At 61.0% G+C, this 23,449-nt stretch overlaps 2 protein-coding genes across 5 annotated transcripts in view; both read right to left on the reverse strand.

Moving 5' to 3' along the window:
* LOC115642838 (KRAB domain-containing protein 1-like) overlaps positions 1-3,442 on the reverse strand; it is a 35,483-nt gene extending 32,041 nt beyond the window's left edge. Inside the window, exons 1-2 of one of the 4 annotated variants that reach the window (XR_003998242.1) lie at positions 3,281-3,432; positions 1,606-1,719 (exon numbers count right to left, since the gene is read on the reverse strand). The gene's annotated coding sequence lies outside the window, so the exon portion shown is untranslated. Of the gene's footprint in view, positions 1-1,577; positions 1,720-1,936; positions 2,311-3,280 lie in introns of those variants that run through there. The other 3 variants (XR_003998243.1, XM_030546535.1, XM_030546534.1) reach the window with 3 other exon arrangements.
* The window catches only part of LOC115642835 (zinc finger protein 850-like), a 453,819-nt gene that overhangs the window by 33,916 nt on the left and 396,454 nt on the right, over positions 1-23,449 (reverse strand). The gene's annotated exons all lie outside the window — the stretch shown is intronic.

Here is a 23,449-nt window from a genome sequence, read left to right on the forward strand (position 1 = left end):
GTCGCCTTTCCCGGTTTGCTCTCGCGTTCCCGGAACCCCCCTTGAAGCCGCCCAACAGCGCTGCAGTGTGGCCACATCTAACACCACTTGCAGCGCTGGTTGCTGTAAGTGTGGCCACTCTGCAGCGCTGGCCCTATTCAGCTGTACTAATACAGCTGTAACAACCAGCGCTGCAAAATTTTAGATGTAGACATGGCCGAAGGTTTTTAACCATTAGAGGAGTGAAGTTCTGGAACAGCCTTCTAAGGGGAGTAGTGGGGGCAAAAGACATATCTGGCTTTAAGACTAAGCTTGATAAGTTTATGGAAGGGATGGTATGATGGGATAGCTTAATTTTGGCAACTGATCTTTGATTATCAGCAGGTAAGCATGCCCAGTGGTTGGTGATGGGATGTTGGATGGGATGGGATCTGATTTACTGCAGAGAATTCTTTCCTGAGTCCTGGCTGGTGAGTCTTGCCCACATGCTCAGGGTTTAGCTGATCGCCATATATGGGGTCGGGAAGGAATTTTCCCCCGGGGCAGATTAGCAGAGGCCCTGGAGGTTTTTCGCCTTCCTCTGCAGCGTGGGGCATGGGTCACCTGCTGGTGGATTCTCTGCAGCTTAAAGTCTTCAAACCACAATTTGAAGACTTCAATAACTCAGACATAGGTCAGGGGGTTGTTATAGAAGTGGATAGGTAGGGTTCTGTGGCCTGCTTTGTGCAGGAGGTCAGACTAGATGATCATATTGGTCCCTTCTGACTCTAAAGTCTATGAATCTATGAGTTCCCAGTTTTGCCCCAAATTCTCCATGCAAACTTGAGCAAATTACTTCAGCTCTCTGAGCTTCAGTTTCCCCATCTCTAAAATGGAGAGTCGCCTCCCACCATTGGCCTATTTAGCCTTTGAGCTTTTTGTGGCAAGGCCTCTCTGTCCCTGTGGGCATGTCGACACCGCAGTCAGACACCGGCAGCTGGCCTGTGCCCGCTGATGTGGGCTCACATGGCTCAGGCTGTGGGGCTGTTTAATTGTGGTGTCCATGTTCCGGCTGGGGCTGCAGCCCAAGACCTGGCACCCTCCCACCTCGCAGGGTCCGACAGCCTGGCTCGAGCCTGAGCCCAGACATCTACACTGTAATTAAACAGCCCCTTTGCCTGAGCCCTATGAGCCTGAGCCAGCTGGTATGGGCCAGCGGGGGGTTTTAACAGCAGGGTAGAGATACCCTTGGTGTCTTTTCTGCACCTGTCACAATGGGGACCCTGATCTTGGTTAGTGTCTGTGCAGAGCCCTGCACAACAGGAAGCCTGACCTCAGTTGAGGACTCTGCAGCTCCCAGCATTACAGGATCCCTGATTTTGTTTAGGGCCCCTGCAGCAACTGGCAAAATGTGGGAGTAGGATCTCTGTCAGTCTGTGCAGTGCACAGTACAGGGGTGGGGTGTGATCTTCTTCAGTGCAATGCAAGGTCCAATGGGGACACAGATCTCAGTCGAGATCTCTGAAGTGCCCACAACAATGGAGGCAGCAGTTTGGGTCACAGTCATGCGCTGCCTGGCACAAGGGAGGCCATGATCTCGGTGCAGGTCTCAGTTTTACCTGGCACAACAGTGGGGTCTGATCTCACCTGGGGTCTCTTCAGCGCCTGGCAGAACAGGGCCCAGATCTCAGTTTGGGTCTCTGCAGCAGCTGTCAGAACAGGGCCATGCTCAGTATAAGAATCCTGATCTCAGTCACACACCTGGAGAGAAAAGTAGGAAGATTTTTGAGAATTTGATATCAGAATTGAGGAGAAAATGGGGCACAAACTAAATGTTTACTAATATAAGGGACAAACATCAACATGTGGCGAGATTTTATGTCACCATTCAAGAGAAAAGAGGGGAAATTGGAGGGGATTATATAGGGATATTGAATCAACAACAGAATGGGACGGATTCATCTTGCCTCACACTCACAGAGCCAGGAGGGAGCCCTGGGTGATGTCTTTTCACAGGGGAAAGGAGTGAGGCTGCAGTCAGAAGGTCGCTGGCTGTGGGGAGGGGCTGGCAGTGGGGTCTGGGAATGTGACTAGCAGGTGATGGGGAGGGGGGAGTAGCTGGGACTGGGAAACCTGGTGCTGGGCCATCTCCATGTGGGACAGTTGCTCCTCCCTCCCCTTCCTGGCCCTTCCCATGCCCTGTTGCCTGCAGAAAGTGAACCTCCCAGCCCAGCAAAGAGGTGTCCCTGTCTCAAGACTCCCCCAGCCTCTGCCCATTAACCCTCTGCCCAGTTTAGAAATCACTCAGGGGAGCGATTTCCCACTGAAACAAGGCCGGTGCTTGCATTTAGGCGACTGCGCCAGGATTATGGAGGAGGCGGCATTTTGCCGGGGGGGGGGGGAGGGGCGGCCGCTGGCTCCAGTGGAGCTGCTGCAGCCGTGCCTGCAGAGGGTCCGCTGGTCCCGTGGCTCCAGTGGAGCTGCTGCAAGCATTCCCGCAGACGGTCCACTGCTTCCGCGGTTCCGGTGGACCTCCTGCAGGCACGGCTGCGGCAGCCCCACCGGAGCCGCGAGACCCGCGCGCAAGGCGGCAAAATGGCTCGGTGCCTAGGGCACCAGAAACCCTGGAGCCTGTCCTGCAAGGACAAATCCCTGCAGGTGAAAATGGGGGGAAACACCCCAAACCTGAGATCTGAACTGGCCATTGGCGAAGGGGAGAGAAAATGGGGCACAATGGGGGGAGGGGAACAGGGAACTTGTCAGGGGTTTGGGGGAGGGGGGGTCACCCTGGGTGCTGCTCGTTGCTCTCTAGGGAGAAATGGGGCAGGGCGGGAGAGGAGGGGGGTCCCCACGGGGGGGCAGCGGTAAATCCGAGGGGATCTCAGCCCCCCCTTTCTCTCCCCGCTCCTCGGGGGTCACCTGCTCTTCTCCCCCCCCCATGTCCGGGCTGCACAGACATTTCCCACCCCCGCCCGCCCCTTTCCCACGCAGGGACCCCAGTGGGGCCGGGCCCCTCCCCCGCGGGGCCCCAGGGCAGAGCCTGGCCGGGCCGGGGGGCGCTGGGCTCCTGCGGGGACAGCAGCTCCGAGCCCCCCGCGGGCGCTGCCCCCCCCGAGCAGATCCCGGCGCTGCGGGATGCCGGGTCCCCCCCGGACACTGGGGCGGAGTCACCGCCCGGCCCCCCCGGGGCTCGCTCCGGGACCTGGAGCTGCAGCTCCGCAGCGGGGGGGGGCAGGGGCAGGGCCCGGGCCGGGCGCGGGGGGGTTAATGAAGGGCTCTCCCGCCGCGATCTGCGCATGCCCAGAGTCCCCAGGGCACAAACCCTTCTCCGGCCAGAGGCGCCAACGGCCCCGCGCGAGCCAGGCAGAGCCGGAGCGACCAACTCTCCTTCGCAGCCGGCCCCGCCTCCCCGCCGACGTCACTTCCGCTCCGGAGAGCGTCAGGAACTACATCTCCCAGCCTGCCCCAGTGCCGCTTCCGCCCTCTCCAGCCCAAGAAAAGGAGGTCCCCGGGGCCAGGCAGACCATCTCCTCGCCGCTCCTCCTTTTCCCCTGCTGAGCGCCCCCCCGCCCTTTCCCGGGGAGCGGTTTAATACAGCGGCAGCGCTGGGAGCGCTTGTGACGTCTAAACAGCCCCCAATCCCCAGCCCCCCCAGCGCACCCCAAACTCCCAGCTCCCCCCGCCCAGTTCTGACACCCCAGATCCCCCCCCGGCTCCCCCTCCCCTCGCTCCCGGGCCCAGCCTGGGCTCCGAGCTCTGCAGCCGAGCCGCGCTCCGGCCCCTCCTGCAGCTCCCGGCCCAGCCGCTCCCGAGCTCCGCCCCGCCCGGGACACTCGTCCCCCGCAGCCCCGCTCTGGCCGCGGGGAGCTCGGGGAGCCCCCGGGCAGGGGGCGAACCAGGCAGCCAGGCCCAGCCCCTCCCGGCAGCAGCGTGTTCGCCCCACGCGTGTCCCCGCGCTGCCCCCGGCCCCACGCAGGGGGGATGGGACACGCGGGGACCCGCCTCAGCCCGGAGGGGGCAGGAGAGGGGCTGGGGCTCCCCAGGGGAAAAGCAGGGGCGGGGGCTGGTGCTGCTGAACCATCAGACTAAGGAGCCCCCGGCTGAGAGTGCAGCGAGCACGTGTCAGTTCAGCGCTGGAGATGGGACCCAGCACGTGTCAGTCACCTGCCTCTAAAGCCTCTAAATCCCCTGGGCACCGCTCACCAGGGCACAGCCTGGGAGCTGCCCTGGGAATAGATCCTGCGGGAAATCCCTTCCCCCCTCTGCTAGCTTGTGTTTGTTACAGCCCTGGAAATAACCCGCTGCCTGTGTGCTCCGCAGAGAACAGAGGAGCAAATTCTCTCCCTGTTCACCCTTCCACAGCCATGAAAGGAAGGAATGAACCCCCAGCAGCGCCCTGCCCCACAGAGTCCCCCCTGTAAGGAGAGAGATGTGCAGTGACTAGGGCTCCAGCTCAGCGTCACCAGGTTTATATAACTTTTGGTGATGTCCAGGACGGGTCCAAGTCCTGCCCTTCCTTCCTCGTCCCCCCCCACCCTCCTAAAGCTCTGGGAGGGAGTTTGGGTACATGAGGTGCAGGCTCTGGGATGGGCAGGGGGTGGGGGGAGATGGTGGCAGCCTGTGGGAGTGAGTTTGGGTGCTGGAGAGGGTGCGGGCTCTGGGAGGGAGTTTGAGTGCATGAGGTGCAGGCTCTGGGGCTGGGCAGGGGGTTGGAGTGCAGGGCAAGTGGGGGCAGACCCTGGGAGGGAGTTTCGGTGTGGGCAGGGTGGGGGATCTGTGCTGGGGTTGGGGTGCAGGGGGGCAGTGGCAGGCTCTGGGAGGGAGTTTGGGTGTGGGATCTGGGCTGTGGCAGAGGGTTAGGGTGTGGCACCTATCTTGGGCAGCTCCCAAAAGTGACCCACACCTCCATCTGCAAGCAACTCCTACATGAAAGAGGCCTGGGGGGTGTGGGTTTCCTGGCATCACTGCCCACTGGCACCACCCCTGCAGCTCCCATTGCCGCAGTTCCAATGGCAGAGTTGGCATTTGGGGTGGGGGCAGCGTGCGAGAGACACACCCCATGGGGCTGCAGAGATGTTCCAGATGCTTCTGGGAGTGGTGCCCCATGCAGAGCGAGCGTGGGCAGGAATCCGCTTCAGTCCCGCTGTGCTGCTGGTAGTGGTGGCAGGAGCCCCTGGGCCCTTTCAAATCGCCCGGGGCCAGCTGCTTGGGCTTTCTGACTTTCTGATGGGGAAGCAAAAGGAAGGCACGTGTGCCCCCATGAGCAGTTCTGGGGAGTCTTTTGGGGGCTCCTGGAGTAGGCAGCGGAGAGGTGCAGCCTCACCACCGAGTCTGTTTCACTGGAGGAGAGTGGGGGCTGCAGGGTGATCTCCCACCTCTGTGCATCCAGCAGCCTGTACTCTCCCCTGCCATGCTGGAGCCTCCACATTTATTTATTGACAAATAAAATTAGCAAAATTTTAAAATATTGTGCACAGAATTTTTTTGGTGCAGAATCTCCTCAGGAGTGAGACTGACTCAGGGAACCTCCTTGGATTGTCACTGCCTGGTTAACCCCTCAGCCACCACACCAATGCACAGAGAGAGTGCCAAGCCCTACTGCTTTGCGGGGCTGGGGGCTGGGGTCGGGTCATACACATTCAGACTGTGCGCTCCCCCCTCTACAAACCGCTGCTGATTTCCCATCTAGGACGTTAGCCGTTACTGACAGGGTTTGTCTGTGTTCTGTATTTTATCTCATTGCTAGGTGTAAGAAGTATAAATTGTTTAATATGTTCAATTAGTTGGTTAATAAGGTGTTTATGAAGTAAATCACTGGCTTTAAAATAGGATCCAACCTGGAGCATATGAACTATTGACCCTGGACTCATCTCTGTGAGGATACGTGTTTACCATCAGGACACTGGCTCAGACCAGTTCAAACCGGTTTTTCCCACCAAAACCGGCCCTCAGCGTTCCATCTCCTCAGAACTTTTCCCGCCACAAAAGTGATATAAGGACGTGTTCAGAGCCTGCGCGGGGCTGTGCACCCCAGCGACGGCCCGTCCATGCTCGGGTCTTCACAGTGCTCCCGAGCTGGAGAGTGATGAACCCCCTCGGTCCCGCCGTGAGAGTGAGGAACAGGAGGCCTGTCACCCCCATTCCTGCCGTCCTGCATTCCTGGTGTCCAGCATCCCAGAGGGCCTCCCTGCCAGCGACGAAAATCAACCGCCGTCTGAACTCCCCAGTGCTCCCCCTCAACGGCTCTAAATCAGCCGGAGAGTGGGAGGTCCTGGGCGTCGCGCCGACACGTGGCATCCACTGCACCTGAACAGTGGGGAAAGGTGTTTCCCCCCATTTTCACCTGCAGGGATTTGTCCTTGTGTAGGTGGGAAATGGTTCCCCCGAGTGATTTCTGAACTGGGCAGAGGCTGGGGGGGCCCTGAGACAGGGACACCGCTGGGCTGGGCTGGGGGGGCCACTCTCTGCTGGCAACAGGGCGTGGGAAGGGCCAGGAAGGGGAGGGAGGAGCAAGTGTCCCCCACAGAGAGGGTCCAGCCCCAGGCTGCTACCAGCAGCACATTCCTACCTCAGCCGGGGGGGGGCTTTCTCCAGCTGGGACCGGCCCCCTGGGCAGCCCCAGGCCCTGCCCGCACCAGCCCCCTGGGCCGGAGCCCCCCAGTGAGTGAGAGACCCCGGGAGGGTGCTGGGGGGGCAGGAAAGTGACTCTGCCCCGGGGAAGCTGGGAGAAGCCTCAGAGCTGCGTCAGCCCCAGTGGAGCTGCAGCTGGGATTTGGGGGGCAGAGACTGGGACCTGGTGGGGGGGATCCCCTGTGGTGTGGGCATAGGCGGCAGATTATGTCTGTTTGTGGTGCTCGGGCACCAGGAATACTCAGGGATGGGGGCCCTGCTCCAGCAATATTTGGAGCTGGGTCTCTCCCCGGTCCTGCCTGGATCGGCCTCAGCCCCCGCGGGTCTCCCCCAACCGCCGCGTCCCTGCCTGGAGCAGGTCCCAGCCCCCGCCTGCCACCCCTCCCCCTGCGTCCCCACCCCGCTGCACCATGTCCCTGCCTGCTTGGGCTCCTGGCAGAACTCCTGTCTGCTGCCCCAGGGTCCTAGCACCCACCATTCTCTAATGGCAAGGCAGGCTGCCCTTGCCCTGTGCTTCTGCCCTAGCCCTGAGCCTCTCCAACGCCTCAAACCCCTCACCCCCACACCTAATCCTCTGCTCCAGCCCTGAGCCCTCATCCCCCCACACCCTAATCCTCTGCTCCAGCCCTGAGCCCTCATCCGCCCGCACCCTAACCCTCATCCCGACAGAGCCCTCATCCCCCTGCACCCTAATCCTCTGCTCCAGCCCTGAGCCCCCATCCCCCCGCACCCTAATCCTCATCCCCAGCCAGAGCCCTCATCCCCCCGCACCCTAATCCTCATCCCGACAGAGTCTTCATCCCCCCGCACCCTAATCCTCTGCTCCAGCGCTGAGCGCTCATCCTCCCGCACCCTAATAATCATCCCCAGCCAGAGCCCTCATCCCCCCACACACTAATCCTCTAATCCAGTCCTAAACCCTCATCCCCCCACACACTAATCCTCATTCCCAGCCAGAGCCCTCATCCCACCACATCCTAATCCTCATTCCCAGCCAGAGCCCTCATCCCCCTGCACCCTAAACCTCATCCCCAGCCAGAGCTCTCATCCACCCGCACCCTGATCCTCTGACCCAGCCCTGAGCCCCCCCTGCAGCATGAATAACTCATCCCCAGACAGAGCCCTCAACCCCTTGCACCCTAATCTTCTGCTCCAGGCCTGAGCTCTCATCCCACCGCTCCCTAATCCTCATCACAACAGAGCCCTCATCCCCCTCCACCCTAATCCTCTGCTCCAGCCCTGAGCTCTCATCCCACTACACCCTAATCCTCAGCCCCAGGCAGAGCCCTCATCCTCCCGCACCCTAATCCTCATCCCTAGCCAGAGCGCTCATCCCCCTGCACCCTAATCCTCTACCCCACCCAGATCCCTCATCCCCCTACACCCTGATCCTCATCCCCAGGCAGAGCCCTCATCCGCCTGCACCCTAATCCTCTGCCCCACCCAGAGCCCTCATCCCCCCGCACCCTGATCCTCATTCCCAGCCAGAGCTCTCATCCCCCTGCATCCTGATACTCAGCCCCAGTCAGAGCCCTCATCCACCCACACCCTGATCCTCACTCCCAGCCAGACCCCTGATCCCCCTGCACCCTAATCCTCAGCCCGACAGAGCCCTCATCCCCCCGCACCCTAATCCTCATCCCAGCCACAGCCCTCTTCCGCCCACACCCTGATCCTCATCCCCAGCCAGAGCACTCATCCCCCCGCTTCCTAATCCTCAGCCCCAGCCCTGAGCCCTCATCCCTCCACACCCTGATCCTCAGTCCCAGCCAGACCCCAGATCCCCCCCGCACCCTAATCCTCATCCCGACAGAGCCTTCATCCCCCCGCACCCTAATCCTTATCCTGACAGAGCCCTCATCCCTCTGCACCCTAATCCTCATCCCAGTCAGAGCCCTCATCCCCCTGCACCTTGATCCTCTGCCCCAGCCCTGAGCCCTCATCCCCCTGCACCCTAATCCTCATCCCGACAGAGCCTTCATCCCCCCGCACCCTAATCCTCATCCCGACAGAGCCTTCATCCCCCCGCACCCTAATCCTTAACCTGACAGAGCCCTCATCCCCCTGCACCCTAATCCTCATCCCGACAGAGCCTTCATCCCCCCGCACCCTAATCCTTATCCTGACAGAGCCCTCATCCCTCTGCACCCTAATCCTCATCCACAGCCAGAGCCCTCATCCCCCCACACCCTGATCCTCATCCCCAGCCAGAGCACTCATCCCCCCGCTTCCTAATCCTCAGCCCCAGCCCTGAGCCCTCATCCCTCCACACCCTAATCCTCATCCCCAGCCAGAGCCCTCATCCCCCTGCACCCTGATCCTCAGTCCCAGCCAGACCCCAGATCCCCCCCGCACCCTAATCCTCATCCCGACAGAGCCTTCATCCCCCCGCACCCTAATCCTTATCCTGACAGAGCCCTCATCCCCCTGCACCCTAATCCTCATCCCAGTCAGAGCCCTCATCCCCCTGCACCTTGATCCTCTGCCCCAGCCCTGAGCCCTCATCCCCCTGCACCCTAATCCTCATCCCGACAGAGCCTTCATCCCCCCGCACCCTAATCCTTATCCTGACAGAGCCCTCATCCCTCTGCACCCTAATCCTCATCCACAGCCAGAGCTCTCATCCCCCCACACCCTAATCCTCTGCTACAGCCCTGAGCACTCATCCCCCCACACCCTAATCTTCTGCTCCAGCCCTGAGCCTTCATCCCCCCGCAACCTAATCCTCATCCCCAGCCAGAGTCCTCATCCCTCCGTGCCCTAATCCTCAGCCCCACCCAGAGCCCTCATCCCCCCATGCCCTAATCCTCAGTCCCAGCCAGACCCCTGATCCCCCCTGCACCCTAATCCTCATCCCGATAGAGCCCTCATCCCCCCGCACCCTCATCCTCATCCAAAGCCAGAGCCCTCATCCCACCGCACATTGATCCTCTGCCCCAGGCGGAGCCCTCATCCCCCTGCACCCGAATACTCATTCCCAGCCAGAGCCCTCATGTCCCTGCACTCTGATCCTCTTCCCAGCCAGAGCCCCCATCCCCCCCTCATCCTCTGACCCAGCCCTGACCCCCCCTGCAGCATGAAACCTTCATCCCCAGACAGAGCCCTCAACCCCCTGCACCCTAATCTTCTGCTCCAGGCCTGAGCTCTCATCCCCCCGCTCCCCAATCCTCATCCCAACAGAGCCCTCATCCCCCTGCACCCTAATCCTCATTCCCAGCCAGAGCCCTCATCCCCCCGCACCCTAATCCTCATCCCCAGTCAGAGCCCTCATCCGCCTGCACCCTAATCCTCATTCCCAGCCAGAGCCCTCATCCCCCCGCACCCTAATCCTCATCCCCAGCCAGAGCCCTCATCCCCCCGCACCCTAATCCTCATCCCCAGCCAGAGCCCTCATCCCCCTGCACCCTAATCCTCTGCCCCACCCAGAGCCCTCATCCCCCTGCACCCTATTCCTCTGCCGCAGCCAGAGCCCTCATCCTCCCGCACCCTGAACCTCTTCCCCCGCTAGAGCCCTCATCCCCCTGCACCTTAATCCTCATCCAAAGCCAGAGCCCTCATCCCCCTGCACCCTAATCCTCTTCTCCAGCCCTGAGCCCTCATCCCCCCGCACCCTGATCCCCATTCCCAGCCAGAGCCCTCATCCCTCCGCACCCTAATCCTCATCCTCAGCCAGACCCCTGATCCCCCTGCACCCTAATCCTCATCCCCAGCCAGAGCCCTTATACCCCTGCACCCTAATCCTCATCCCCAGCCAGAGCCCTCATCCCCCCACACCCTGATCCTCATCCCCAGACAGAGCCCTCATCCCCCCGCACCCTAATCCTCATCCCCAGCCAGAGCCCTCATCCCCGCGCACCCCGATCCTCATCCCCAGGCAGAGCCCTCATCCCCCTGCACCCAAATCCTCTGCCCCACCCAGAGCCCTCATCCCCCCGCACCCTGATCCTCATTCCCAGACAGAGCCCTCATCCCCCTGCATCCTGATACTGAGCCCTAGCCAAAGCCCTCATCCCCCTGCACCCTAATCCTCATCCCCAGCCAAAGCCCTCATCCCCCCGCACCCTGATACTCAGCCCCAGCCAGAGCCCTCATCCCCCCGCACCCTGATCCTCATCCCCAGCCAGAGCCCTCATCCCCCCGCACCCTGATCCTCATCCCCAGCCAGAGCCCTCATCCCCCCGCACCCTAATCCTCATCCCCAGACAGAGCCCTCATCCCCCCACACCTGACCCTCATCCCCAGCCAGAGCCCTCATCCCCCCTCACCCTAATCCTCATCCCGACAGAGCCCTCATCCAATGCAACCAAAACCTCATCCCCAGCCAGAGCCCTCATCCCCCCGCACCCTGATCCTCTGACCCAGCCCTGAGCCCCCCCTGCAGCATGAATAACTCATCCCCAGACAGAGCCCTCATCCCCCTCCACCCTAATCCTCTGCTCCAGCCCTGAGCTCTCATCCCCCTACACCCTAATCCTCAGTCCCAGGCAGAGCCCTCATCCCCCCGTGCCCTAATCCTCAGCCCCAGCCAGAGCCCTCATCCTCCCCTCGATCCTTTGACCCAGCCCTGACCCCCCCCGCAGCATGAATCCCTCATCCCCAGACACAGCCCTCAACCCCCAGCACCCTAATCTTTTGCTCCAGCCCTGAGCTCTCATCCCTCCGCTCCCTAATCCTCATCCCAACAGAGCCCTCATCCCCCCGCACCCTAATCCTCTGCTCCAGCCCTGAGCTCTCATCCGCATGCACCCTCATCCTCAGCCCCAGCCAGAGCCCTCATCCTCCCATACCCTAATCCTCAGACTCAGCCAGAGCCCTCATCCCACTGTGCACTGATCCTCATCCCCAGCCAGAGCCTTCATCCCCCCACACCCTAATCCTAATTCTCAGCCGGAGCCCTCATCCCCCCGTGCCCTGATCCTCTGACCCAGCCCTGAGCCCTTATCTCCCCGCACTCTGATCCTCTTCCCTAGCCCTGAGCCTTCATCGCTCCACACCCTAATACTCAACTTCAGCAAGAGCCCTCATACCCCCGCACCCTAATCCTCATCCCCAGCCAGAGCCCTCATCCCCCCGCTCCCTAATGCTCATCCCCAGCCAGAGCCCTCATCCCCTGCACCCTAATCCTCTGCCCCACCCAGAGCCCTCATCCCCCTGCACCCTGAACCTCTTCCCCCGCTAGAGCCCTCATCCCCCTGCACCTTAATCTTCATCCAAAGCTAGAGCCCTCATCCCCCTGCACCCTAATCCTCTGCTCCAGCCCTGAGCCCTCATCCTCCTGCACCCTGATCCCCATTCCCAGCCAGAGCCCTCATCCCTCCGCACCCTAATCCTCATCCTGACAGAGCCTTCATCTCCCCGCACCCTAATCCTCATCCCAGTCAGAGCCCTCATCCCCCTGCACCTTGATCCTCTGCCCCAGCCCTAAGCCCTCATCCCGCTGCACCCTAATCCTCATCCCGACAGAGCCCTCATCCCCCTGCACCCTAATCCTCATCCCGACAGAGCCCTCATCCCCCTGCACCCTAACCCTTATCCTGACAGAGCCCTCATCCCTCTGCACCCTAATCCTCATCCACAGCCAGAGCTCTCATCCCCCCACACCCTAATCCTCTGCTACAGCCCTGAGCACTCATCCCCCCACACCCTAATCTTCTGCTCCAGCCCTGAGCCTTCATCCCCCCGCAACCTAATCCTCATCCCCAGCCAGAGTCCTCATCCCTCCGTGCCCTAATCCTCAGCCCCAACCAGAGCCCTCATCCCCCCATGCCCTAAACCTCAGTCCCAGCCAGACCCCTGATCCCCCCTGCACCCTAATCCTCAGCCCCACCCAGAGCCCTCATCCCCCCATGCCCTGATCCTCAGTCCCAGCCAGACCCCTGATCCCCCCTGCACCCTAATCCTCATCCCGATAGAGCCCTCATCCCCCCGCACCCTAATCCTCATCCAAAGCCAGAGCCCTCATCCCACCGCACATTGATCCTCTGCCCCAGGCGGAGCCCTCATCCCCCTGCACCCGAATACTCATTCCCAGCCAGAGCCCTCATGTCCCTGCACTCTGATCCTCTTCCCAGCCAGAGCCCCCATCCCCCCCTCATCCTCTGACCCAGCCCTGACCCCCCCTGCAGCATGAAACCCTCATCCCCAGACAGAGCCCTCAACCCCCTGCACCCTAATCTTCTGCTCCAGGCCTGAGCTCTCATCCCCCCGCTCCCCAATCCTCATCCCAACAGAGCCCTCATCCCCCCGCACCCTAATCCTCATCCCCAGCCAGAGCCCTCATCCGCCTGCACCCTAATCCTCATTCCCAGCCAGAGCCCTCATCCCCCCGCACCCTAATCCTCATCCCCAGCCAGAGCCCTCATCCCCCTGCACGCTAAACCTCATCCCCAGACAGAGCCCTCATCCCCCTGCACCCTAATCCTCATTCCCAGCCAGAGCCCTCATCCCCCCGCACCCTAATCCTCTGTCCCACCCAGAGCCCTCATCCCCCTGCACCCTATTCCTCTGCCGCAGCCAGAGCCCTCATCCCCCCGCACCCTGAACCTCTTCCCCCGCTAGAGCCCTCATCCCCCTGCACCTTAATCCTCATCCAAAGCCAGAGCCCTCATCCCCCTGCACCTTAATCCTCTGCTCCAGCCCTGAGCCCTCATCCCCCCGCACCCTGATCCCCATTCCCAGTCAGAGCGCTCATCCCTCCGCACCCTAATCCTCATCCCCAGCCAGACCCCTGATCCCCCTGCACCCTAATCCTCATCCCCAGCCAGAGCCCTTATCCCCCTGCACCCTAATCCTCATCCCCAGCCAGAGCCCTCATCCCCCCACACCCTGATCCTCATCCCCAGACAGAGCCCTCATCCCCCCGCACCCTAATCCTCATCCCTAGCCAGAGCGCTCATCCCCCTGCACCCTAATCCTCTACCCCACCCAGATCCCTCATCCCCCTATACCCTGATCCTCATCCCCAGACAGAGCCCTCATCCCCGCGCACCCCAATCCTCATCCCCAGGCAGAGCCCTCATCCTCCTGCACCCTAATCCTCTGCCCCACCCAGAGCCCTCATCCCCCCGCACCCTGATCCTCATTCCCAGCCAGAGCCCTCATCCCCCCACACCTGATCCTCATCCCCAGCCAAAGCCCTCATCCCCCTGCACCCTAATCCTCATCCCTAGCCAGAGCCCTCATCCCCCTGCCCCCTAATCCTCTGCCCCACCCAGAGCCCTCATCCCCCCGCACCCTGATCCTCATTCCCAGACAGAGCCCTCATCCCCCCGCACCCTGATACTCAGCCCCAGCCAGAGCCCTCATCCCCCCGCACCCTGATCCTCATCCCCAGACAGAGCCCTCATCCCCCCACACCTGATCCTCATCCCCAGCCAGAGCTCTCATCCCCCTGCACCCTAATCCTCATCCCCAGACAGAGCTCTCATCCCCCTGCACCCTGATCCTCATCCCCAGCCAGAGCCCTCATCCCCCTGCCCCCTGACCCTCATCCCAGGCCAGAGCCCTCATCCCCCCTCACCCTAATCCTCATCCCGACAGAGCCCTCATCCCCCTGCACCCTAAACATCATCCCCAGCCAGAGCCCTCATCCCCCCGCAACCTGATCCTCTGACCCAGCCCTGAGCCCCCCCTGCAGCATGAATAACTCATCCCCAGACAGAGCCCTCATCCCCCTCCACCCTAATCCTCTGCTCCAGCCCTGAGCTCTCATCCCCCTACACCCTAATCCTCAGCCCCAGGCAGAGCCCTCATCCCCCCGTGCCCTAATCCTCAGCCCCAGCCAGAGCCCTCATCCCCCCGCACCCTGATCCTCATTCCCAGCCAGAGCTCTCATCCCCCCGCACCTTAATCCTCATCCCCAGCCAGAGCCCTCATCCCCCTGCACCCTGATCCTCATCCCCAGCCAGAGCCCTCATCCCCCTGCACACTGATCCTCATTCTCAGCCAGAGCCCTCATCCCCCTGCACCCTAATCCTCATCCCCAGACAGAGCTCTCATCCCCCTGCACCCTGATCCTCATCCCCAGCCAGAGCCCTCATCCCCCTGCCCCCTGACCCTCATCCCCAGCCAGAGCCCTCATCCCCCCTCACCCTAATCCTCATCCCGACAGAGCCCTCATCCCCCTGCACCCTAAACATCATCCCCAGACAGAGCCCTCATCCCCCTCCACCCTAATCCTCTGCTCCAGCCCTGAGCTCTCATCCCCCTACACCCTAATCCTCAGCCCCAGCCAGAGCCCTCATCCCCCCGCACCCTGATCCTCATTCCCAGCCAGAGCTCTCATCCCCCCGCACCTTAATCCTCATCCCCAGCCAGAGCCCTCATCCCCCTGCACACTGATCCTTATTCTCAGCCAGAGCCCTCATCCCCCTGCACCCCGATCCTCATCCCCAGACAGACCCCTCATCCCCCCACACCCTAATCCTCATCCCGACAGAACCCTCATCCCCTAGCACCCTGATCCTCAGGCCCAGCCAGAGCCGTCATCGCCCTGGAGCCTGATCCTCATCCCAGTCAGAGCCCTCATCCCCCTGCACCCTGATCCTCAGTCCCAGCCAGAGCCCTCATCCGTACGCACCCGAATCCTCATCCCAGTCAGAGCCCTCATCCCCCCACACCCTAATCCTCATCCTGACAGAGCCCTCATCCCCCTGCACCCTCATCCTCATCCCCAGCCAGAGGCCTCATCCCCCTGCACCGTAATCCTCATCCCCAGCCAGAGCCCTCATCCCCCCACACCCTAATCCTGATCCCGACAGAGCCCTCATCCCCCCACACTCTAATCCTGATCCCGACAGAGCCCTCATCACCCTGCACCCTCATCCTCATCCCCAGCCAGAGGCCTCATGCCCCTGCATCCTAATCCTCATCCTGACAGAGCCCTCATCCCCCCGCACCCTAATCCTCATCCCGACAGAGCCCTCATCCCCCTGCACCCTGATTCTCATCTCCAGCCAGAGCCCTCATCCCCCTGCACCCTAATCCTCATTGTCATAAACAGATAGCTAAGGGTTAATGTCTCTTTCACCTGAAACACCTGACCAGAGAACCAATCAGGAAACCGGATTTTTTTCAACTTTGGGTGGAGGGAATTGTGTGTCTGAGTCTTTTGTCTGCCTGCCTGCTTCCTCTGAGCTTTGGAGAAGTAGTTCTATTTTCTAGTCTTCTGTTTCTAAGTGTAAGGACAAAGAGATCAGATAGTAAGTTCTATGGTTTCTTTTCTTTGGTATTTGCATGAATATAAGTGCTGGAGTGCTTTGATTTGTATTCTTTTTGAATAAGGCTGTTTATTCAATATTCTTTTAAGCAATTGACCCTGTGTTGTATCATCTTAATACAGAGAGAACATTTGTATTTTTTCTTTCTTTTTTATATAAAGCTTTCTTTTAAGACCTGTTGGAGTTTTTCTTTACTTCAGGGAAATTGAGTCTGTACTCACCAGGGAATTGGTGGGAGGAAGAAATCAGGGGGGAGATCGGTGTGTGTGTTGAATTTGCTAGCCTGATTTTGCATTCCCTCTGGGGAATAGGAAAGTCCTTTTTGTTCCCAGGACTGGGGAACGGAGAGGGGGAATCACTCTGTGTAGTTTCACAGAGCTTGTGTCTGTGTATCTCTCCAGGAGCACCTGGAGGGGGAAGGGAAACAGGATTATTTCCCTTTGTTGTGAGACTCAAGGGATTTGGGTCTTGGGGTCCCCAGGGAAGGTTTTTCAGGGGGATCAGAGTGCCCCAAAACACTCTAATTTTTTGGGTGGTGGCAGCAAGTACCAGGTCCAAGCTGGTAACTAAGCTTGGAGGCTTTCATGCTAACCCCCATATTTTGGACGCTAAGGTCCAAATCTGGGAATAAGGTTATAACACTCATCCCGACAGATCCTTCATCCCCACGCACCCTAATCCTTATCCTGACAGAGCCCCCATCCCTCTGCACCCTAATCCTCATCCAAGTCGGAGCCCTCATCCCCCCACACCCTAGTCCTCTGCTCCAGCCCTGAGCCTTCATCCCCCGCAACCTAATCCTCATCCCCAGCCAGAGTCCTCATCCCCCCATGCCCTAATCCTCAGTCCCAGCCAGACCCCTGATCCCCCCCGCACCCTAGTCCTCAGACCGACAGAGCCCTCATCCCCCCGCACCCTAATCCTCATCCCCAGCCAGAGCCCTCATCCCCCCGCACCCTAATCCTCATCCCCAGCCAGAGCCCTCATCCCACCACACACTGATCCTCTGCCCCAGGCGGAGCCCTCATCCCCCTGCACCCGAATACTCATTCCCAGCCAGAGCCCTCATGTCCCTGCACCCTGATCCTCTTCTCAGCCAGAGCCCCCATCCCCCCCGATCCTCTAACCCAGCCTGACCCCCCCTGCAGCAAGAATCCCTCATCCCCAGACAGAGCCCTCAACCCCCTGCACCCTAATCTTCTGCTCCAGGCCTGAGCTCTCATCCCCCTGCACCCTAATCCTCATTCCCAGCCAGAGCCCTCATCCCCTCGTGCCCTAATCCTCATCCCTAGCCCGAGCCCTCATCCTCCCCCTGATCCTCTGACCCAGCCCTGACCCCCCCCTGCAGCATGAATCCCTCATCCCCAGACAGAGCCCTCAACCCCCATCACCCTAATCTTTTGCTCCAGCCCTGAGCTCTCATCCCCCCGCTCCCTCATCTTCATCCCAACAGAGCCCTCATCCGCCCGCACCCTAATCCTCTGCTCCAGCCCTGAGCTCTCATCCGCATGCACCCTCATCCTCAACCCCAGCCAGAGCCCTCATCCCCCCGCTCCCTAATGCTCATCCCCAGCCACAGCCCTCATCCCCCTGCACCCTAATCCTCTGCCCCACACAGAGCCCTCATCCCCCTGAACCCTGATCCTCACCCCAGCCAGAGCCCTCATCCCCCCGAACCCTAATCCTCTGCCACAGCCAGAGCCTTCATCCCCCCGCCCCTAATCCTCAGCCTCAGGCAGAACCCTCATCCCTCTGCACCCTAATCCTCAGACCCAGCCAGAGCTCTCATCCCCCCGCACCCTGATCCTCTGTCCCAGCCAGAGCCCTCATCCCCCTGCACCTTAATCCTCATCCCCAGCCAGAGCCCTCATCCTCCTGCACCCTAATCCTCTGCTCCAGCCCTGAGCCCTCATCCCCAATCCTCATCCCCAGCCAGACCCCTGATCCCCCTGATCCCTAATCCTCATCCTCAGCAAGCGCCCTCATCCCCCCACAACCTGATCCTCATCCCCAGACAGAGCCCTCATCCCCCCACAACCTGATCCTCATCCCCAGACAGAGCCCTCATCCCCCTGCACCCTAATCCTCTGCACCACCCAGATCCCTCATCCCCCTGCACCCTGATCCTCATCCCCAGCCAGAGCCCTCATCCCCCCGCACCCCAATCCTCATCCCCAGACAGAGCCCTCATCCCCCTGCACCCTAATACTCTGCCCCACCCAGAGACCTCATCCCCCCGCACCCTGATCCTCATTCGCAGCCAGAACCCGCATCGCCCGCACCCTGATCCTCTGCCCTAGTCCTGAACCCTCATCCTTCCGCACCCTAATCCTCATCCCTTGCCAGAGCCCTCATCCCCCTGCACCCTAATCCTCAGCCCCAGCCAGAGCTCTCATCCCCCCGCACCCTAAACCTCATCCCCAGACAGAGCACTAATCCCCCCACACCTGATCCTCATCCCCAGACAGAGCCCTCATCCCCCTGCACCCAGTCATCATCCCCAGCCAGCGCCCTTCTCCCCCCACACCCTGATCCTCATCCCCAGACAGAGGCCTCATCCCCCTGCACCCTAATCCTCTGCCCCACCCAGATCCCTCATCCCCCCACACCCTGATCCTCATCCCCAGACAGAGCCCTCATCCCCCCGCACCCTAATCCTCATCACCAGCCAGAGCCCTCATCCCCCTGCACCCTAATCCTCTGCCCCACCCAGAGCCCTCATCCCCCCGCACCCTGATCCTCATTCCCAGACAGAGCCCGCATCGCCCGCACCCTGATCCTCTGCCCTAGTCCTGAACCCTCATCCCCCCGCACCCTAATCCTCATCCCCTGCCAGAGCCCTCAACCCCCTGCACCCTAATCCTCAGACCCAGCCAGAGCTCTCATCCCCCCGCACCCTAAACCTCATCCCCAGACAGAGCCCTCATCCCCCACACCTGATCCTTATCCCCAGTCAGAGCCCTCATCCCCCCACACCCTAATCCTCAGCAAGAGCCCTCATCCCCCCGCACCCTAATCCTCTGCCCCACCCAAAGCCCTCATCCCTCTGCACCCTGATCCTCATCCCCAGTCAGAGCCCTCATCCCTCTGCACCCTAATCCTTATCCCAAGCCAGACCCCTCATCCCCCCGCACCCTAATCCTCATTCCCAGCCTGAGCCCTCATCCCTCTGCACCCTATTCCTCATCCCCAGCCAGAGCCCTCATCCGCCCGCACCCTGATCCTCATCCCAGCCAGAGCCCTCACCCCCCCGCACCCTAATCCTCTGCTCCAGCCAGAGACCTCATCCCCCTGCACCCTAATCCTCATCCCCAGCCAGAGCCCTCATCCCCCTGCACCCTAATCCTCATCCCCAGCCAGCGCCCTCATCCCCCCACACCCTGATCCTCATCCCCAGACAGAGCCCTCATCCCCCTGCACCCTCATCCCCAGCCAGAGCCCTCATCCCCCCGCACCCCAATCCTCATCCCCAGGCAGAGCCCTCATCCCCCTGCTCCCTAATCCTCTGCCCCACCCAGAGACCTCATCCCCAGCCAGAGCCCTAATCCCCCTGCACCCTGATCCTCATCCCCAGCCAGAGCCCTCATCCCCCTGCACCCTAATCCTCATGCCGACAGAGCCCTCATCCCCCCGCACCCTAATCCTCATCCCCAGCCAGAGCCCTCATCCCCCTGCACCCTGATCCCAAGCCAGAGCCCTCATCCCCCTGCACCCTAATCCTCATCCCAGCCAGAGCCCTCATTCCCCCGCACCCTAATCCTCATCCCGACAGAGCCCTCATCCCCCCACCCTAATCCTCATCCCGACAGAGCCCTCATCCCCCCGCACCCAGATCCTCATCCCAGCCAGAGCCCTCATCCCCCCGCACCCTAATCCTCTGCCCCAGCCAGAGACCTCATCCCCCTGCACCCTAATCCTCATCCCCAGCCAGAGCCCTCATCCCCCTGCACCCTCATCCTCATCCCCAGCCAGCGCCCTCATCCCCACACCCTGATCCTCATTCCCAGCCAGAGCCCGCATCGCCCGCACCCTGATCCTCTGCCTTAGTCCTGAACCCTCATCCCTCCGCACCCTAATCCTCATCCCCTGCCAGAGCCCTCATCCCCCCGCACCCTAATCCTCATCCCCAGCCAGAGCCCTCATCCCCCTGCACCCTAATCCTTATCCCCAGCCAGAGCCCTCATCCCCCTGCAGCCTGATCGTCATCCCCAGCCAGAACTCTCATCCCCCTGCACCCTGATCCTCATCCCGACAGAGCCCTCATTCCCCCGCACCCTAATCCTCATGCCGACAGAGCCCTCATCCCCCCGCACCCTAATCCTCATCCCCAGCCAGAGCCCTCACCCCCCCCCGCACCCTAATCCTCATCCCCAGACAGATCCCTCATCCCCCTGCACCCTGATCCTCATCCCGAGCCAGAGCCCTCATCCCCCTGCACCCTAATCCTCATCCCAGCCAGAGCCCTCATCCCCCCGCACCCTAATCCTCATCTCGACAGAGCCCTCATCCCCCCGCACCCTAATCCTCTGCCCCTGCCAGAGCCCTCATCCCCCCGCACCCTAATCCTCATCCCCAGCCAGAGCCCTCATCCCCCCGCACCCTAATCCTCATCTCGACAGAGCCCTCATCCCCCCGCACCCTAATCCTCTGCCCCAGCCAGAGCCCTCATCCCCCCACACCCTAATCCTCATCCCAGCCAGAGCCCTCATCCCCCCGCACCCTAATCCTCATCTCGACAGAGCCCTCATCCCCCCGCACCCTAATCCTCTGCCCCAGCCAGAGCCCTCATCCCCCCGCACCCTAATCCTCATCCCCAGCCAGAGCCCTCATCCCCCCGCACCCTAATCCTCATCTCGACAGAGCCCTCATCCCCCCGCACCGTAATCCTCTGCCCCAGCCAGAGCCCTCATCCCCCCGCACTCTTATCCTCATCCCCAGCCAGAACCCTCATCCCCACACACCCTGATCCTGATTCCCAGCCATAGCCCTCATCGCCCGCACCCTGATCCTCTGCCCCAGCCAGAGCCCTCATCCCTCTGCACCCTAATCCTCATCCCCAGCCAGAGCCTTTTTCTCCCCACACCCTGATCCTCACCCCCAGCCAGAGCCCTCATCCCCCCACACCCTGATCATCTGCCCTAGCCCTGAGCCCCCCCGTAGTATGAACCCCTTATCCCCAGCCAGAGCCCTCATCCCCCCGCACCCTAATCCTCCGCTCCAGCCCTGAGCCCCCTTCTGCATCATGGATCCCTCATCCTCAGCCCCAACCCTCATCTCCCGCACCCTGATCCTCTGCCCCAGCTCTGAGCCCCCCCCCGCAGCATGAATCCCTCTGCACCAGCCAGAGCCCTCATCCCCCCACACCCTGATACTTTGCCCCAGCTCTGAGCCACTCCCATAGCATGAACCCCTCATCCTCAGCCGGAGCCCTAATCCCCCCGCACCTTGATCTTCATTCCCAGCCAGAGCCCTCATCCCCCTGCACCTTGATCCTATGCCCCAGCCCTGAGCCCCATCTTGCATCATGAATCCCTCATCCTCAGCCCCACAACCCTCACTCCTGCACTCCCTCCTATCCCCAAACTCCCTCCCAGAGCATGCACCCCCACCCCCAGCCCAGAGCCTGCACCTAAACTCCATCCCAAAGCCTGCACCCTGCACCCCTCCTGCAACCCTAATCTCCAGCCCATGACCTGCACCCCAGACCTCCCCCAAACGCTTCCCAGAGACTTAGGCAGGTGGTGGCGGAGTTGGGGGGGGCGTCTTCTGGGCACCACCTAAATTTCTACAAACTTGCCACCCATGGGTGTGGGGGAGATGGGTGATGTCAGGCCGGGAGGGGAGTAGCTGGAGTTGTAGGGAGGGGAAGGTCAGTGGGACGTGGAGGGGGGTGCTGAACTGTCTCTGTGCAGGCAGGAAATTCCTGTGGGGGGGGAGTGGCGGGCGAGCGGAGCGGGGAGGGGAGTTAATTGGATCCTTCCCCTGTTTGTGCCACTTGCCTCTCACCCCGATACAAATTCTCTCTAGTTCTGCCCCTTTTCTCTCTCAGTATCTCACACAGGACTATAAAATCTGGGGCCATTTCCCCCCTTTCCCCTCAAATAATCAGCTCTCCTATCTCCCCCGATGTCCCCCCTTTCCCCTCAAATAATCAGCTCTCCCATCTCCCCCGATTTCCCCCGTTCCCCCCATGAGTCTCAAATGTCAGTTTAAAACCTTCTCTAGTGAGGGGCATTTCCCCGCCCATTTTATCTGCAGTGATTTGTCCTTGTTTAGGTGGGAAATTGTTGCCCTGGGTCATTCCCCAAAACGTGGCTGCCCCTGGAGTGGGGATGGGATAGCTCAGTGGTTTGAGCACTGGCCTGCCAAACCCAGGGCTGGGAGCTGTGAGAGTTGGCTGGACCCTTTTCTTTTCTCCAGCTGGCATGGGATGAGGAGGTCACTCTGAGTGCAGTGTGAGTTGAGAAGTATCCCAAACCCCATGGCAAATGGCCTCTGTGAGGGGTTGTTTCCTGCAGTGCTAAGATGTAGCCACCTCTGGTGTGGATCCATGGTGGCCATTATATGCTAGTGACAGGCCATGGAAATTTCTTACCTATTTTGTCCCTCCAGGCCTTCCATTTTCCTGTTAAAGAGGCATCCCCCAGGGCTCCCTCTGTCTGTGTGACTGGCCAGCAGGGGGCGGTGATAACTTTTTATCCACTTATCAGGCACTGTGAGGTAACAGTGTTGCAGGGGCGAGGAAGGTGTCTGTGTGGGGAGACTGCAGCTGAAGGGGCATTGTGGTAGGGGGAGGCCTCTGGGTGGCTGGGCAGGGGATACCCTAGTCAGGTTGGTGGGTTGTGGAGGTTTGGGGTATTGGGGTGCGGTGTTTGTGATGTGCCCATCCCTGAGGCTATGGTCCTGGAGGGGGGGTATCGCTGGGGGCCTGGTGGCTGCAGAACAGCAGGGGTGGGCGTCTCTTGGGGAGGCAGGACAGGGGGCTAGAGGAAGCCTGGTGCTGTGCTGGGCTTCCCCCACAGACTCCTGGGATCACTGCCATGCCCAGTGCACAGAGTGCGTGTGGGAGAATCCCCGGTGCTAGGCCAGGGAGTGCCACTGTAAAGCATCAAGGGATCCTGCAGGGGGAAGAAGGGGGTGCCAGGCAAAAGGGCAGGGCAGATCCTTCTGGAGGGCAGGGGGGGTCCTCGGCAGGCAGTGAGGGACTGATTTCCAAGTGGGGGTCCCTTTTGGGGGGTCTCTGGCTGTTGGGGTCTCTTGGTGGGGGGAACCTTTTGGGATTCCCAACCTGGCAATGAAGTTCTGGTGGGGGATCTCTGGCCGGTGGGGGCTCTGAGGGGTATCTGAGCTCCCTGGCCAGGAACTCTGGGGGCTGGCTGGGTCCCAGGGAATAACTGGGGAGGGGCTGGCTGGGGCTCTGGGGGCTGCTCCTGACCTTGCTTCTTCTCCCTAATTAGCTTATGCCAGAATCCTGGCTCCAAGCACTGCCCGACATTCCCCGGCCAGGCCCAGTCACTGTGATGACTTTCTAGCCACTTATAGACTCATAGACTCATAGACTATAGGACTGGAAGGGACCTCGAGAGGTCATCGAGTCCAGTCCCCTGCCCTCCTGGGGCAAACACTGTGAGGTGAAATCACAG

The sequence above is a fragment of the Gopherus evgoodei genome, unplaced genomic scaffold, assembly GCF_007399415.2.
Source record: "Gopherus evgoodei ecotype Sinaloan lineage unplaced genomic scaffold, rGopEvg1_v1.p scaffold_46_arrow_ctg1, whole genome shotgun sequence".
Classification (NCBI taxonomy): domain Eukaryota; kingdom Metazoa; phylum Chordata; order Testudines; family Testudinidae; genus Gopherus; species Gopherus evgoodei.